Here is a 14,688-nt window from a genome sequence, read left to right as displayed (position 1 = left end):
ACTCCCTAGGTATATTTAAAAAAAAAAAAAAAAAAAGTCCATCTTCTCCAATAACTCCCGAATAATTTCCACTACCCATTCCTTAATAGCTTCTCTTTTCAACAGATAGGTGAGAAAGCACCAGTGTCTCATTTTTATTTCATTACCCTGTGTTTTTACTTTACTTATTTTTGGCAAATGATCTGAAATGGGTATTGGGTGCATATCAAGACCTTCAAATAAATGCACATGTTCCTCGGAAACAGACATTATGTCTAGCCTAGCCCAGTTTTTGTATCTTGGGGAATAATATGTAAATTCACTCCAAACTCGTAGTACTGAATTCACATTTTCCATGCCAAATATTTTCATTAATTTCTTCAAAAGTCTACTCTCATTTTTATACTTACCCTTCTGGCCCCCCAAAAACATCTTCACTGCTGCAACTCAAATTCCAGTCCCCATCTATAATATTCATTGCTGAAAGCAGATTATTTCTCCCAGAATGTTCTTAAGCTCCATTATAGCAGTTTTAGGTGCAATACATATATTTATTTATTTTATTTTTATTTTACATTTGTTAACCGGGCTAGTCTAGCTGGATATATGTCCATTTTCAGTAGAGGCCCGGGGAGAAAAGCTCCACACATAAATCAATACAAAGAGACATATTAATAAAAAATTTAAAGTACAATAAGAATATACATTTAGTAATAAGAACAAATACCTAAGGCACACACAAAAAATATACTAGTTCAGTAGAAGCATCACAATTAAAAAGCTAAAGATTAGCAATTTGTTTTCGATAATCCGTCGGAGAGAAAGAAGTAAAGCAGGAGATTAGAAGGGATTAATGTAGAAATACAACACAGGAGAAGAGTGAGAAACAATAGTCAAGAAGGAGAAGAAGTAGGAAGATGGAAAAGAGGGCAGGGGAGAGAAAAGGAGGAGTGAGTCAGAGCATAAGAGGAGAGCAACAGGGCAAGAAAAAAGAAAGTATATGTATAGGTAATAAGCACAGTATATAGTTATAGTAGAGTAGGGGGGAATGAAGAAGGTTAGTCAGGAGTCCTACAGGAACAAAGCCAGTGATTTTGGAAGTACAGTTTGATTTTTTGTTTGAAGAGTGGTAAGGAGGGGATTAGAGTGATATCAGTGGGTAGCTGATTCCATGTCCTACCTACAGTATTAGTGAACAGAGAGTCACTAGCTAAGTTATGGGATTTTTACAGATTTGGTCATGAGTTTAGAAGAAGATCGAAGGGAGGTAAGATTGTTATAAGGGATTAAAAGTTGAGAAAGTATAGGGGTGTTATCAGGTTGGTAAAGTATCTTGTGGGCAATGGTAAGTTGTGAGATCATAAGACAGTTTTGTAGCTCTAGCCAGCCTAGGAGTTTTAGGTTATGACAGTGATGTGTTCTGAAAGGGTTACTGGTGGCAAAGCGGGCAATGCTATTCTAACAAGTTGCTAGTTTATTTAGGTTAGCCTTCTTAAGGTTAGTGAAAATAGGTGAGGCGTAAAAGAGAGTAGATATCAGATGGGAGTGGGCGATAGTAGCTCTGGTAGAAGGTGTAAGAAATGGTTTAATACGGTATAACGATCCTATTTTTTTGTTAACTGTTTTGATGATGTTATTGATGTGTTGATCAAAAGTGAGATTATCATCAATGGTTATTCCTAGCAGTTTAGTTGTCGTGTCAGGAGAGATGACAGTGGTGTCATTAGACAAGATGTTGAAGTTTAATGGGGAGGCTCGAGTGGTAGGAGTGAAAAGGAGAAGTTTAGTTTTTTTAGCATTGAGGAGGAGGTACCATCTAGTAAACCAAGTTTCTACAGTGTTGAAGGTAGTTTGAGTTAGGGAGAGTAGCTCTGAAGAGGTAGATGCTGGACAAATAATAGTGGAGTCGTCAGCATATTGAATGCAGGTAGCTTGAGGAATTACAGTGTTAAGATCGTTTATGTAAAGGGAGAAGAGAAGTGGCCCAAGAATGGAGCCCTGTGGGACTCCAATAGAAACAGGCAATAATGAAGAGATATGATTGTCCCAAAGAACGGCTTGATGTCTGTTGCTTAGATAAGAAGTAAACCATTTTATAGCCAGGTTATCAAATGAGAGGGATTCAAGGATGTTAATAAGGGAAGAGTGGTTCACCATGTCAAAAGCTTTAGAGAGGTCAATGAATAGAGCGGAGGAGAAAAGATTGGAGTTACGATAGTTGTTGATGGTATCAACAAAGGAAAGGAGGGCAGTGGAGGTGCTATGGTGAGGTCTAAAGCCATGTTGGCAATTGGCTATAATGTTGTATAAAGAGAGATACTGTACAAGTTGCTGATGAATACATTTCTCCATTATCTTAGCTAGAGGTGAGAGAAGAGCAATAGGTCTAAAGTTAGTGTAGTCAATAGAGTTACCACCTTTGTGTACTGGGATAATGTGAGAGACTTTCCATATATCTGGTATGGTTCCCCTCTTGGACAGTCCTATTTGAGTATAGATATAGGGTATGCAATCTGTTTAGCAGCCTTTTGAAGAAAGAGAGAAGGGAGTTTGTCAGCAGGGGGGGTGCAGGGTTTCAGTTTGAGAATAAGCTTGTAGATGAAAGAGGTAGAGATAGGATGAAGAGTGAAGTTGTGGGGGGAATCAACAAGATTATTTGGAGGGTAAAAGTTATTGGCGTTCAGCTGTCTAGCAAGAGATTGAATGGTTTCTATAAAAAAGGAGTTAAAAGAGTTTGCAGTATGGTTAGGGGTATCTGGGTCTGCGTTTAGAGGAGAGGGAGTTTTAGCTGTTCCAGGTGAAAGGAGTTTGTTGATTGAAGACCAGAATTGTTTGGGTTTATTTAAATGGGTTTCTTGAAGTTCACAGTAGTAGTTTTTTTTGTCAGAGATTATAGCTTTTTTTGTAAGATTTCTAAGTTGGCAAAAATGAAGAAAATCAGAGCTGATTCTATGGTATCTCCATTTGGCCCAGACTTTATTTTTAGTATGAATTCATTTCTTTGTTTCCTTTGAGAGCCATGGGGCTATAATAGACTTCATTCTAATAGAGCGTTCAGGGGCATGTTTGTCCAAAATGGAAAGGAAGGTCGAGTTAAAGAATGATACTGCTTCATTAAGAGGAAGTGTTTTCAAGAGGTTCCAGTTGCATGTTTTGAGATCATTTTGAAATAAGTCAGTTTTAAAGTGTTTGGTAGAGCGTATTATTCTAATGTTAGGGAGGTTTTGATAGTCAGTCTTTTCTCTAGAGATATAGGTTAGGCAGTGGTCACTGAGGTCATCAGGCACAGTTCCTACTTTGTATGAGACACTGACTTTGTTTATGAGTATCCAGTCTAAGATACTCTGTTTCTTACTTGGTTTATTAAGCCTTGTTGTAGTGGTAATGGATTGAGTAAAACCATGTAGGTTTATATGACAGGAGGGATTTTCACTATTAATAGTATTCCAGTCTATATTAAAGTCACCCAGAATTATAGTTTCTTGGGGGTAGTTAGTGGAAATCCAACTAAGATAGGTATATTGTTGCCTGGTGGTATATACATACAGATGATGCAAAGGGCTTTTTGTGCATTTAATTGAAGTTTAGTGATGATGGCTTCAGCTCTAACATCCTGGGTTGGACAGGCTGGGAGGGTGGAGATGCTAAGATGGTTCTTAAACAGAATTGCCACTCCACCACCTTTACATTTAGAACGATCAAGCCTATATAAATTATAGCCTTGGGGTATAACCTCAGTGTCTTTGGTGGCTGGCTTTAGCCAAGTCTCTGAGAGGCACAGAATATCAAAGTGGTGAATGTCTAAGAGGGCATGTAAGTAGGGTACTTTGTTATTTACACTTCGTATATTTAGATGTCCTATGAGTAGGGTGTTATTGAAGTTAGGCCTAGATACTTGAGGGGAGGGATATGTAGGGCCAGGGTTGGGGTGAATGTCACCGTCTTGTAAGGTAGGAGTATTAGGTCTGGATATGAAGTTGCTTTTAAGAAGGGTTAGTTGTTTCATTTTTTTATCAGAGGGTAAGGCATAGGTGAGGTGAGAGTGCCTATGGAATTTAGGAAGGTGACAGCTTGGGGTGGAGGTAGAATTTAAGAATGAGGTAAGAGAAGTGTGGATGATAGATGTATGTTTATTTATATAGTCTGGCTGGTTTTTAAGTGGGTGTTCGAAGAAGGTAAGAAGAATAAAGGGAGGTAGAGAATAATGCTAAGAATATCAACATGGTGGGTAAGTATGGAGTCATATGTAGAAGTGGTGAGGTAAGGGAAGTTATAAAGTAATAGTAGAAGAAAGGGTAGGAGAGGTGGAGTTATAGGTATAAGGCAAAAGGAAAGAAGGCATGAATTAGTAGGAGGATCTGTAGGGGTGTGAAAGGAGAATAAAAAATAGAGGTATGGGTGAAGAGAGTGGAAGTTTATGGGAAGAATGTTAATCGAGGAATAGGAGAGAAGCTAGTAATAGGAGAGGAGGTTGGTTAAGCAGTAGAGGAAGGAGGGAGGGGGAAAGAGTGTGTGTAGAGGGGAGGGGTTTAGTTTTTAGCGGGAAAGATCAGGATAGGTTGTAAGGGGGTGTGACTAGGGAAGTATAAGGTTAGGACCCCTGGGGGTGGGAATTGGGGGTAGGGAGCGGGATACACAGAGTCCAGAGAGGAAGGAAAAAGTAACAGAAAAAGCTAGCAGATAGAAGGTTTGAGATAGGTAGCGTAAGGAGGAGTGGGTCACAGAGCACTACAAAGATGGAAAGGGATAGGAGTGAGAAAGGTGAAAATAGGAAGAATAAGGTAGGGGAATAAACCAGTACTGTAAGTCTAGATGTGGACAGAGTGACACCTAGTGGGCAAAGAGGAGAGGTACAGAGAAGAGTCACAAAGGTTCTGGGGCAGAAAAACGTACACTACTGGGAGGGAGAGTACAGGCTAAGTAAAACACTAGGGTAAGGGAGAGGAAGATTAAAACAGAGTAAGGGGGTGGGGGGCTGCTGCTGGCAAGCTTTGGGAGCAAACAGAAACTGCACCGGGTAAAAATGGTCATAAGCTACAATCAATTAAAGTAGACATACTCTCTTAAAATCTTGAGGTAGTGGGTTTGTAGAAGAGTGCAAGGGTCCAGAGTTTTCCAAGGGTAGTAGGCAGAAAGTACCCTCGTAAAGTAGTAGAAGATTTCAACCCAGGCAAACAGACACTGGGTAAGGCAGGAGAATTAGCTGGTACAGGAGAAAAAGTGGGAGAGAATACAATAGTGTTAAAAGTAAATAAAAATGCAGTGTTGTCAATATAATGCAATAACCAAATACACAAATACAGTAATCAAATCCACTGCTCCATCATATAACACATTAAAAACAGTGTAAGTCAGGCAAGAAAATAAGCGTTTAGGCAAAGCACATTGCATAGATACGCAGTTTAAAGGTTCTACCAGTTAAATCATGTGCATATCCACAATAGGAAAATTGCAGCAGTTTGGTTAAAAACGCAAGGTATACCATTAATTAAAGCACAAGGTATTCCATCTAAAGGCAAAGGGAAAACATAAAGCAAGCACATTAATCCATAATGTAGAGTAGAGAAGAGTGCCGAGTGTAGGGAGGCCCTGTAGTGAGTATGACCTGAGCCCAGTCTGCACGTGTAAGGCCACTTCCAAAACCTACACGCAGTTCCCAAAAAATGGCAGGGCAGAGTACTGAGAAGTTTACACAATGGTAAACCATACAATGAAGGTTACAATAATCATAGCAAAAAAAAAATAGGGATATAAGTTGCCCAAATAAACCTCAGAAGAGTCTGAGTGGGGTCCAGGAGGCACTGATATACATGCCAGAGTAATCCTCCTCCCTTACCAGTAGCCTCTTAGTACTACAAATTACCATTACCATCTTTTTTTATCCTCTTCTATCACTACTGAAGCTCCTCATACAATTAATATAAGTAAGCCTCTTTTCCTTTGTCCCAGGTATTCCACTGAATACTATCCTGAAAACCTTTCCTTTATCAAATTCACATGCTCAGTTCTTTCCAAGTGTGTATCTTGTAGCACAGCTATTTTTATTATAGTTCACTACTCTTACCCTTTTGTATTTATCTGGGAGACCACTGACATTTAAAGACATTACATAAATCATCATTGTATTAGAACGTTATTCTTCTGACCTTTTATGTATAACAGTTTTTTTTGTTAAATGTCTAGTTTCAGCTTTGGTGTTACATGCATACACTAGCACTTTGAACTTTTATACATTTGTTTCTTGTCATATCCATTTGAGCCTACATTACATTATACAAAATTGTTTAACTGAAACTCCTCAAAAAAAAAAACCTATTAATTGAAAACTAACACAAAACTATGTACATCTTCAAATACTGAGTTTTAACCTCCTAAAAGTAACTAATGTCCCAAACTGAGAGCCACACTCACAAACTCGAGTTAACCTAAAAGAAAGGTAAGAAAGGTTATCCATGCTAAGACGCATGGCGCAGCCTCTGCTTTTACTAAGTGCTGTCTGGTTTTGTCTTATCTTAACTCTCCCAGCTGGGGAAACACCTGAATGCTTTCAGAGAGCATTATTTCCTAGCCAGTTGCTCTTTATCAGATTGTCCCCATGGAGATCGGAGGATCAGATACAGAATTGCTACTAAATATACATGTATTTGCTAGAAAAAAAGCTTTATAATATTCAACATTCTTTTTCATTTACTTGCTTTCTTTTAAAATGTGTTATTAGATCAAGCTAAGGGCCTTAATCCAGTCATTCCCCCATACATGGAGACATAGTGATCAAAAGTAAAATTGGCGTCAATCTGTGTGCCCAAATCTCTCACCACTGACTTACAGCTCAGGGTGCTGTTATTAATACTGTAATCTACAGGAACATTGTCTATGCCAAAGAGTACGATAATGCATTTTTTTGCATCGAGTTTAAGATCACGACTTTGGTACCAATCATTGGTTTGCACAAGTCTTTCTTGTAGAATGCAGCCATCAGCAAACTTTGTTAGCTACAGACCTTTTGTTTTTGCCTGTACTTCTGAGAAGTAGATTCCAAACAATAGGGGCTCCAGCAATGATCCGTTACGGGTCTGCTGGTGGAGGTGGAGTCCCTCATTTTGACTGTATGTGTTCTGTCAGTGAGCCAGTTTGCAACCCACCTGACAGTTCATGGGTTGACCCCCAGCTGGGTGACTTTTTCAATGATGCCCGAGTGGGAGATTGTGTCGAAGGCCTTGGCCAAGTCTAGATAGGCTGTATGCACAGATTTGCCTTCATCCAGGACTTTGGGGACAGTGTTGAAGAACTCCGCCAGGTTCAACAGGCAGGATTTCCCTTTAAGAAAACCAAACTGTGTCTGGTCAAGTGTTTGACGGTCTCCTATATCCTTGTTGATAAGGTCAATGATGATCCTCTCCATGGCCTTGCATATAAGGCTGGTTTGGCTAAAGGGTATATATTTCCCAAGGTCGGTGGATTCATCCCCCCTTATGAAAGGGGATGAAGGAAGCGGTTTTCCATTCAGCAGGGACAAAACTAGTGCTGAGGTTGTGGATGAAGAGAGTACCCAATGGTGTTGCTAACTCCTGTTTTAAACCATTGAGAATGCAGTCCGGGATGTTATCAGGTCCCATAGAGGCTGTGTTTTTGGCCTGAGAGACAGCAGTTAAGATCTGCTCTTTAGAGATACTAGGTAGAGAATAGGTGGTAGCAATGTTTTGGGGTATATACGGCAGGGAGAAAGGAGAGAATTTAACAATGAACCTGGCCACTAGCAAGTTGGCTATTTCCACTGGATCTACAGACCAAAACTTGTACTGCCACAATCAACACCGTCAAATGGCGTAACAAATACCTAACCTAGCCATACCTCTCAAGTGTACCCAGTTATGAAAACATTCTTCATTTTATCTCTTAAAAATCCATTTTCCTCACAGTTTCACACTGAAAGAGTGAGTAACCTATTCAGTGTAAAGATTTTTTTTAACCAATATCCACAGTAAATACTGAATTACTGTACTTCGTGAAAAGAATACTTTATAAGTATAAAATAGTAGCCATCCTTTCAGCTTCCCAGTTAATGTCATTTCTATGTCTGTACTAAGCTAATTATCCTTGCAAGCCATTCTAAGCCTTGCCAGTTACTCTATTAGATGTTGGAAATTAACCTATCCCGGTGGAATTCAGATTCATCTCTTTCCAAAAATCAATATTTAACATTACTCTAGTGACAATTACTATCAAAATCATAGCTCTCAACTGTCCAGACTTTCACAGAACATACAGATGTTTGCCTCATATTTTGGATCTGTCCCTCTTAACATTTTATGGTTTTCCTGGAAATCATTAAAGACTTAAGTTGCTAAATATCAACATACATTTGAGTATCAGAATTACATCCTTTAGAAAATGCATGCCAATACAAATCATGTTATCCTAACAACTTTCTAAGTTTATAAGAGCTAGATTTAAAATGTGTCCCTATTTTTATTCCTTTGCCACTACCCCCCCCCCCCCCATTATCATAGGCTTTGTCCAGATTTTTCATGCCAGGAGAATGAGAGGTATGAGACATATACGTTCTTAGGTTAAACAGGATTCAAAGCACGCATCCTACCAGAGAAAGGATTAATCATCCGCGGCACCACTAGACAAAAGTTTAATTAAGAATTTATTTTACATTTGTCAACCGGGATGGTCCAACTAGACACAGGTCCATTTACAGTGGAGGCCCGAGGAGAAAAGCTCCACAGTGAGATTACAATCAAACAAGATAGAACAAAGCAAATATATCAACAATCAGTGAAGTAAAGTACAGAGATAAGAAGTCACATACAATCTTAACCTAACAACAAATATTTTTAGAAACAAGCAAGATAAAATACAGGGATAAAAGTCACATACAATCACACTTACAATAGCAATGTATAAGATGGGATACATAAAATAAATTCACATAGTAAAAAATGTGTATTAGTCAACAGTATGATACTTAACTGTAAAATGTTTACGGTAGATATGGTGGGAAGGACTGTCTACATAAAATTCACAGCCTCCATATACTATAATACATGGACAGCCATTTATTCATAAGATGTGCTTTGAGTGTGTTTCTGAAAAGCGTGTTAGTGGGGGCAGAAGTTTGAGGGGGGGGGGTGTTGTTCCAGGATCGAGCTATGGTACGGGAAAATAGAGCATTCCCTGCATTGTTACTGGCCTTAGAGATGCAAAGGAGTGATTTATCACTAGAGCGGACAGGACAATTTGTTCTGTAGGGGAAGAGTAACCCACTTAGTGCTGGGGTTTTCTCATGATATCTGACTATATTATAGGCAATGACTAACTGATGAAAACTGAGTAGCTGAGGAAGTTCTAACCATTTTAGCCCCCTTAGAGATTCACAGTGATGGGTTCGGAAAGCGGAGTTATAAGCAAACCTGACAATTTTATTATAGCAGGGTTCCCAGCCTGGCAAGATCATATTTTCTGACGAGTGAGAATTGGTGCGCCATGAGTTTGGGCTAGAGTGAGTCGGGCCTGGTGTGAGAGAAATTGTTAATGCCTGTAAAGGGTTCCCATTTTTATAGACCTTTTTTGCAGTTTGTGAGATATGGATGACAAAGAGGAGGTTATTATTTATTTATTTTATTTAACATTTGTTGACCGGGAATGTCCGACTAGGTTCCACAGATCCTGTTTTCAGCGGAGGCCCGGGGACCAATGCTCCAGAAGCATGTCTTTAGAATGCTATTTAGAGTGTTAGTCTTTAGAGTGTTATTGTTCCACATTTTGAAGATGGGAAGTAGACAGCTATGAATCCAGTGTATTCCCAATTTTTGGAATTGGCTGAATTCATATCAAGTAGAGTACTTCCTTTAAAACAAGTCAGAATACCTGGATATGTGATAGCACATTTTCACCCATATGTAGGGAACATTTATTTATTTATTTACATTTGTTGACTGGGAGAGTCCGACCGGACACAGGTCCGTTGAGGCCCGGGGAGAAAAGCTCCACATTATTATTTGCATTATACAGTTAAAAAAACATAGCATTTAAATATAGACATTAGTCCAGTTAAGAACGCAAGACAAGAAGAAAACACATGTAAAACAGCTGTAGAGCATAGTACAATTTTAAAATATGGTGACATATACTAAACATGGTTAAAATGTAGTTGAGATTCATCAGTGAACAACTGATACAAACTGTTTTTGAGTTACATAACAGCCATTAGCAGTTGTTGCTACAAGAAGTTAGTATTATGCGGTAGGTAGCTGGGAACATGAGTAGCCAAGCTTGCTAAGAGTAGGTTGTTGATAGGGGGGCTGAGAGAGGTAGTGGGTGGGGGGAGTGAATGATATTAGAGGGGGGGGGTTACAAGAGCATATCTGGCAAGTTTTGAAGTGTGATTTTAGTAAGGATTTAAAGTGGGTGCAAGAAGTTACAGAGGTAATTGAGGATGGGAGGGAGTTCCAGAATTTGGCTACAGTGCAGGAGAATAATGCTTCTCCAGCAGAGTTAATGGCTCTTGTGACCTGTGGGAGGTTTTTGTGGCTGGATCTTAGTGGTCTCGTGGTTATGTAGGGTTGGAGTAGATTCTGGAGGGATGGGACTTTTAGTGGTTGGTTTATTAGTTTGCGGGCGAGTGTGAGTTGGTACCATTGAAGGAGGTGGGGGAGCTCTAGCCAGCCCAGTTCTGCTAGTAAGAGACAGTGGTGAGTACAGTAGGAAGCTCCTATGGCGAATTTGGCAATTTTGTTATAGCAGGTTTCGAGCTTATTTAGATCACATTGTCTAAGGTTAGTAAATATTCATAGGTTCATAAGTTTATACTAGGCTATCTGCCCTAAGGCATTTATAAGCCTAGCCCAAATTTTTGTGGCTTACGCCACCCCTTATATGAAAAAATACTGTGCCCCTTAGTTTGTTGTGCCTCTGTCCAGCAGTGACACAGAGATGATTCCCGGGGTAAACCTACGATCTCCCATCCACATGTCTAGATTTCTCTTGAACAGAGTCAGCGAGGTGCTCTGCCTCACATGGACCGGGATTTTATTCCACAGCATAGGGAGTCTCTGAGTGATAAATCTATCCCTCCAGCACGTCCTATTTATATCCGTGCTAAGGTTTAAGTCGCTTGCTCTAGTGGTTTTGGTGGATTTGGATTTTTTGTGGTGGAGCATGTCCATTAATTCCAGGTTGGACATGGCCTTGTATGTCAGGCACATGTCACCTCTGAGCAGACGGTATGCGACTGAATAGAGCTGGAGTTTCTTGGAGAGGCATTGAGTAAGATAGAGATAAGATGAGAATTTGCTACCGAAATTTTAGCTGCTTTGGTAAGTAGTTGCCAATTTCTATATAATACTCCTAGTTTTTCGTGCACTTTTTTAATGGTCATGGAAATATATGGAACATCCATTTAAACGAGCGATATTACCATACCTCTCAACTTGTTATAGGAAGCAGTCTGGACAAAGGACCAAAAATAGGTACACTTTTTAAATATTGCTCTTACAAACTTAAAAAAAGTAGAACAACAGGTTTTGCATTAGTATGAATTTTCTGAAGGGTATGAAGTCTAAATGAAATGATTATCATTCTTTTCTGACTTCAACCCTCAATAATTTTCCACAAAACCACAAATTGTACTTTGTATTATCGCAACCACCAGGTTCTAAACAACTCATTCTTTCAGTTGTGCATGATCGGATAGGTAGACAGCATGAGTTTAAGTAAAACTGCTATACAGGTATGGAGCTGGATGTCAATGTTTTCCCCCTTCCAACGTTTCAGTATTATTTACCATGGATATCCATAAACACAGTGAACATGTAACAGACATTTTCAACCTGGAACTTGAGGAACACTGACTTTTTAATAATCAAAATGAGGAACACTCATCGTAACGAACATGGGAAGTATGTTTTAAATGCCCCTCGCACCTAAATTGTCTGCTGGTAGCGCTTTGAAATAGGGAAGTTGTGAATTTGTTCCAGTGTGAAGGACAAATAAACCCAAAAAGATTCCGTACACAAACCAAAAGTTTCACAGTCACTCCAATGCAGGATTGTGCCTAACACGTTTTAGATAAAGTAATGCAATGCGATATGATTTCAACTCATAAGTTGTCCCTCTCCTCTTGAAGTTGCCCTCATTAACAGGAGGCGATCTTTTTTTGTCAAATGTGCTGCCAGAGTTATTTAACAATCAGATCCAGTAACAATGCTTCTGTTTCATGCCATATATTACATAAAGTCTGTCTCTAATATTGCAAATAAACAAAGTCTGTCTCTAATATTACGGGACGATCACCAAACATCCCGACCATGCACAACTGCAGAACGGGTCGTTTACAACCTGGTGGTTGCGACAATACGTAAGTACCCCACAAAATGTATGAGAAATGGACCAAAATACTAAATTATAATAATATAACAATAATAAATTATAATAATATAATAAGAGGTGTATTGACCGATATGACTGAGCTTCCAGGTGGTCTCCTGGCCATAAACTTAGCAACAATCTATAAATCGCTAACAAAATAAAGCAACAAGGTGAGGGGGGAACATTAAGCTCTCAGAATCGTTTCACCAGGAACCATTTTTCAGAGTTAATACTATGTATGTAAACGTAAAACTAAACTAATCTGATTTTATACTCTATGCCAAGAAAAACTCCACATGCAAAGGATCTTAACTACACATTTAGGTTCCCTTATGCGCACAACAAAACATACATAGTTCATTCGACACCTGGAAACCACTACACTTGCACATACGTGCAATCTCTGATTAGGGTTACCACTTTTCCCACTTTGCGAGGGACAGTCCCTCTTTGGGCAGTTGGGTCCTGACAAAAAAATGTAAAAATGGCAAATGTCCTTAGATTTTAGGACAAAATTATTTGCTATATTTTATGTAACAGTTGCATAAAACAGTTATTCTTTATCTAAAATACCCAAATGTTATAAGAAACAGACTAAGCAACTAAAATGCTACATGAATAAGCTTTATAAGCAACTAAAATGCTACAAGAATAAGCTTTTATTTAGGCAAAAAAAAGTTAAGTTATATCCTTTGTACTGCCCATGGGTATGTGTCGGCCTGTAAAATCTGAAGTTCGCACCAAAAATGTCCCACTTTGGCCATTTGAAAAGGTGGCAACCCTCTCTCTGATAGACTACTTGCACTCAGACATCTTTTACAACTCCCACATACCCACTACCACCTTCGCTATTCACTGACAGAATACCCCAAACTACGTCTTACAGCTTTCCACTGTCCTTTCTTCTTATGAACATCGACTATGAATGCCGCTGTCATGACAGACACTACATAACCAATATTTTTGTCTGTTATCAAATACTTACTTGTCAAATTAACGCCAGTTTTGCTATCTTCCTCCAGTTTTACCTTCCTGCTTACTGGTAGAAAGGGAAATGACGTAAAACCCAACCTCTAACCAAAAAGCAAAACTCCACCCACTTGTGGTTTTCAGTTAACAAGTAAAAGCCTGGGAAGAAGAAACTCCATCCTAGTTTAGGAATGCTCCGCCTACCAACAGCCTATTGGGCGGTGCTCATTGTGTTTGTTTATTTGTTTTTCCTGCAAAACCTGGCTGTTACGTAAGAGCGCTAAAGGTGTAATTATTTGTTATTCTGGAAACATTTCAGTTGTGGAATAAGGAAAACAACTAAGTCGTAATACCAGCAGGCAGCAGTTGTAGTATATGCATGCTTGAATGCATTTAGTTATAATTTTGTTTACGGGGATATGCTGAGGGCACTAGTCCCAGTGGAAAGGGTTTGTAAATAGAATAGTGTGAAATAATAATGAGCAACAAATGATCTTAACTGAAATATTTCGGGTACGGGGTTGGGGGTTAAGAAGTAAAAGTGGCATGTCTGACGCTTAAGAATGATCTAAAAGGGTAACCCCTCAATAAGAGGAAGTGTGTACAGTACTTCGGTATAGGTTTCGTGTAACTGAAATCTGAAAGCAAGATAAGCAACATAGATAAGCGTACAATTAAATTTGGTCACCACACAGAAAGCAGTAAATGTTGATGTATTTTGTAAACGAATAGACATTTTTCTTTTCTTCTGATTTGACCTATGTTCTGTCCTTGCAAATGCAATGCAGCATAAGTTACGATCAAACTAGTGACCTTAGACGAGAGAAATATACTTTAGTTATGTCGCATAGACAAAATGATAGCCATGGGTAAAGCTGTGATAAGCTCTAGGGGGGCCCTGCCCCCCCCCCCCACCTCCACCTTCTTACTTAATATAACATACTCCGAGGCTACACAACTTGGACGGAACATTAGGTATAGTTACATAAATTATTTTAAAATGGTATAATGCAGAATGACACCTTAGTGTGTACCATGTTCCATTATTTTTAAAACTGTTACTTAGAGACATAGGTAGATGTCTGTGATGTTTTAGTCCAATAACTTTTTGATGACTAAAGTACAGTTGTGTAAAATCTTACCTTAACAGTAGATGTCCTTGCCTTTGCTGCTGCAGTATTCTTAACTATTATGGAATACCCTGCCGAGGAAGTCCAATGTTCAGCCAGTCTTCCAAAGACCTGAATTTAAAAGGTATGCCGAATGTCACCATACACTCCCTGCATAACATAGGGTATAATAATGGTGATGTTCAGGCCTACCAAAAGCAGACCTGATTTCCCTAGGAGGAACAGCAGTCCAAGG

General features: G+C 39.1%; 1 protein-coding gene across 1 annotated transcript in view; it reads right to left on the bottom strand.

Annotated features, from left to right (window-relative positions):
* CCNI (cyclin I) overlaps positions 1–13,439 on the bottom strand; it is a 1,428,732-nt gene extending 1,415,293 nt beyond the window's left edge. Inside the window, exon 1 of the mRNA XM_044061168.1 lies at positions 13,340–13,439. The gene's annotated coding sequence lies outside the window, so the exon portion shown is untranslated. The remainder of the gene's footprint in view (positions 1–13,339) is intronic.
* Positions 13,440–14,688: the final 1,249 nt, after the last annotated feature.

Source organism: Protopterus annectens, chromosome 2.part0, assembly GCF_019279795.1.
Source record: "Protopterus annectens isolate FY-2018-M chromosome 2.part0, PAN1.0, whole genome shotgun sequence".
Classification (NCBI taxonomy): Eukaryota; Metazoa; Chordata; order Ceratodontiformes; family Protopteridae; genus Protopterus; species Protopterus annectens.
Note: the sequence above shows the minus strand (reverse complement) of the source record. Positions and strands in the feature narration are given on the sequence as shown.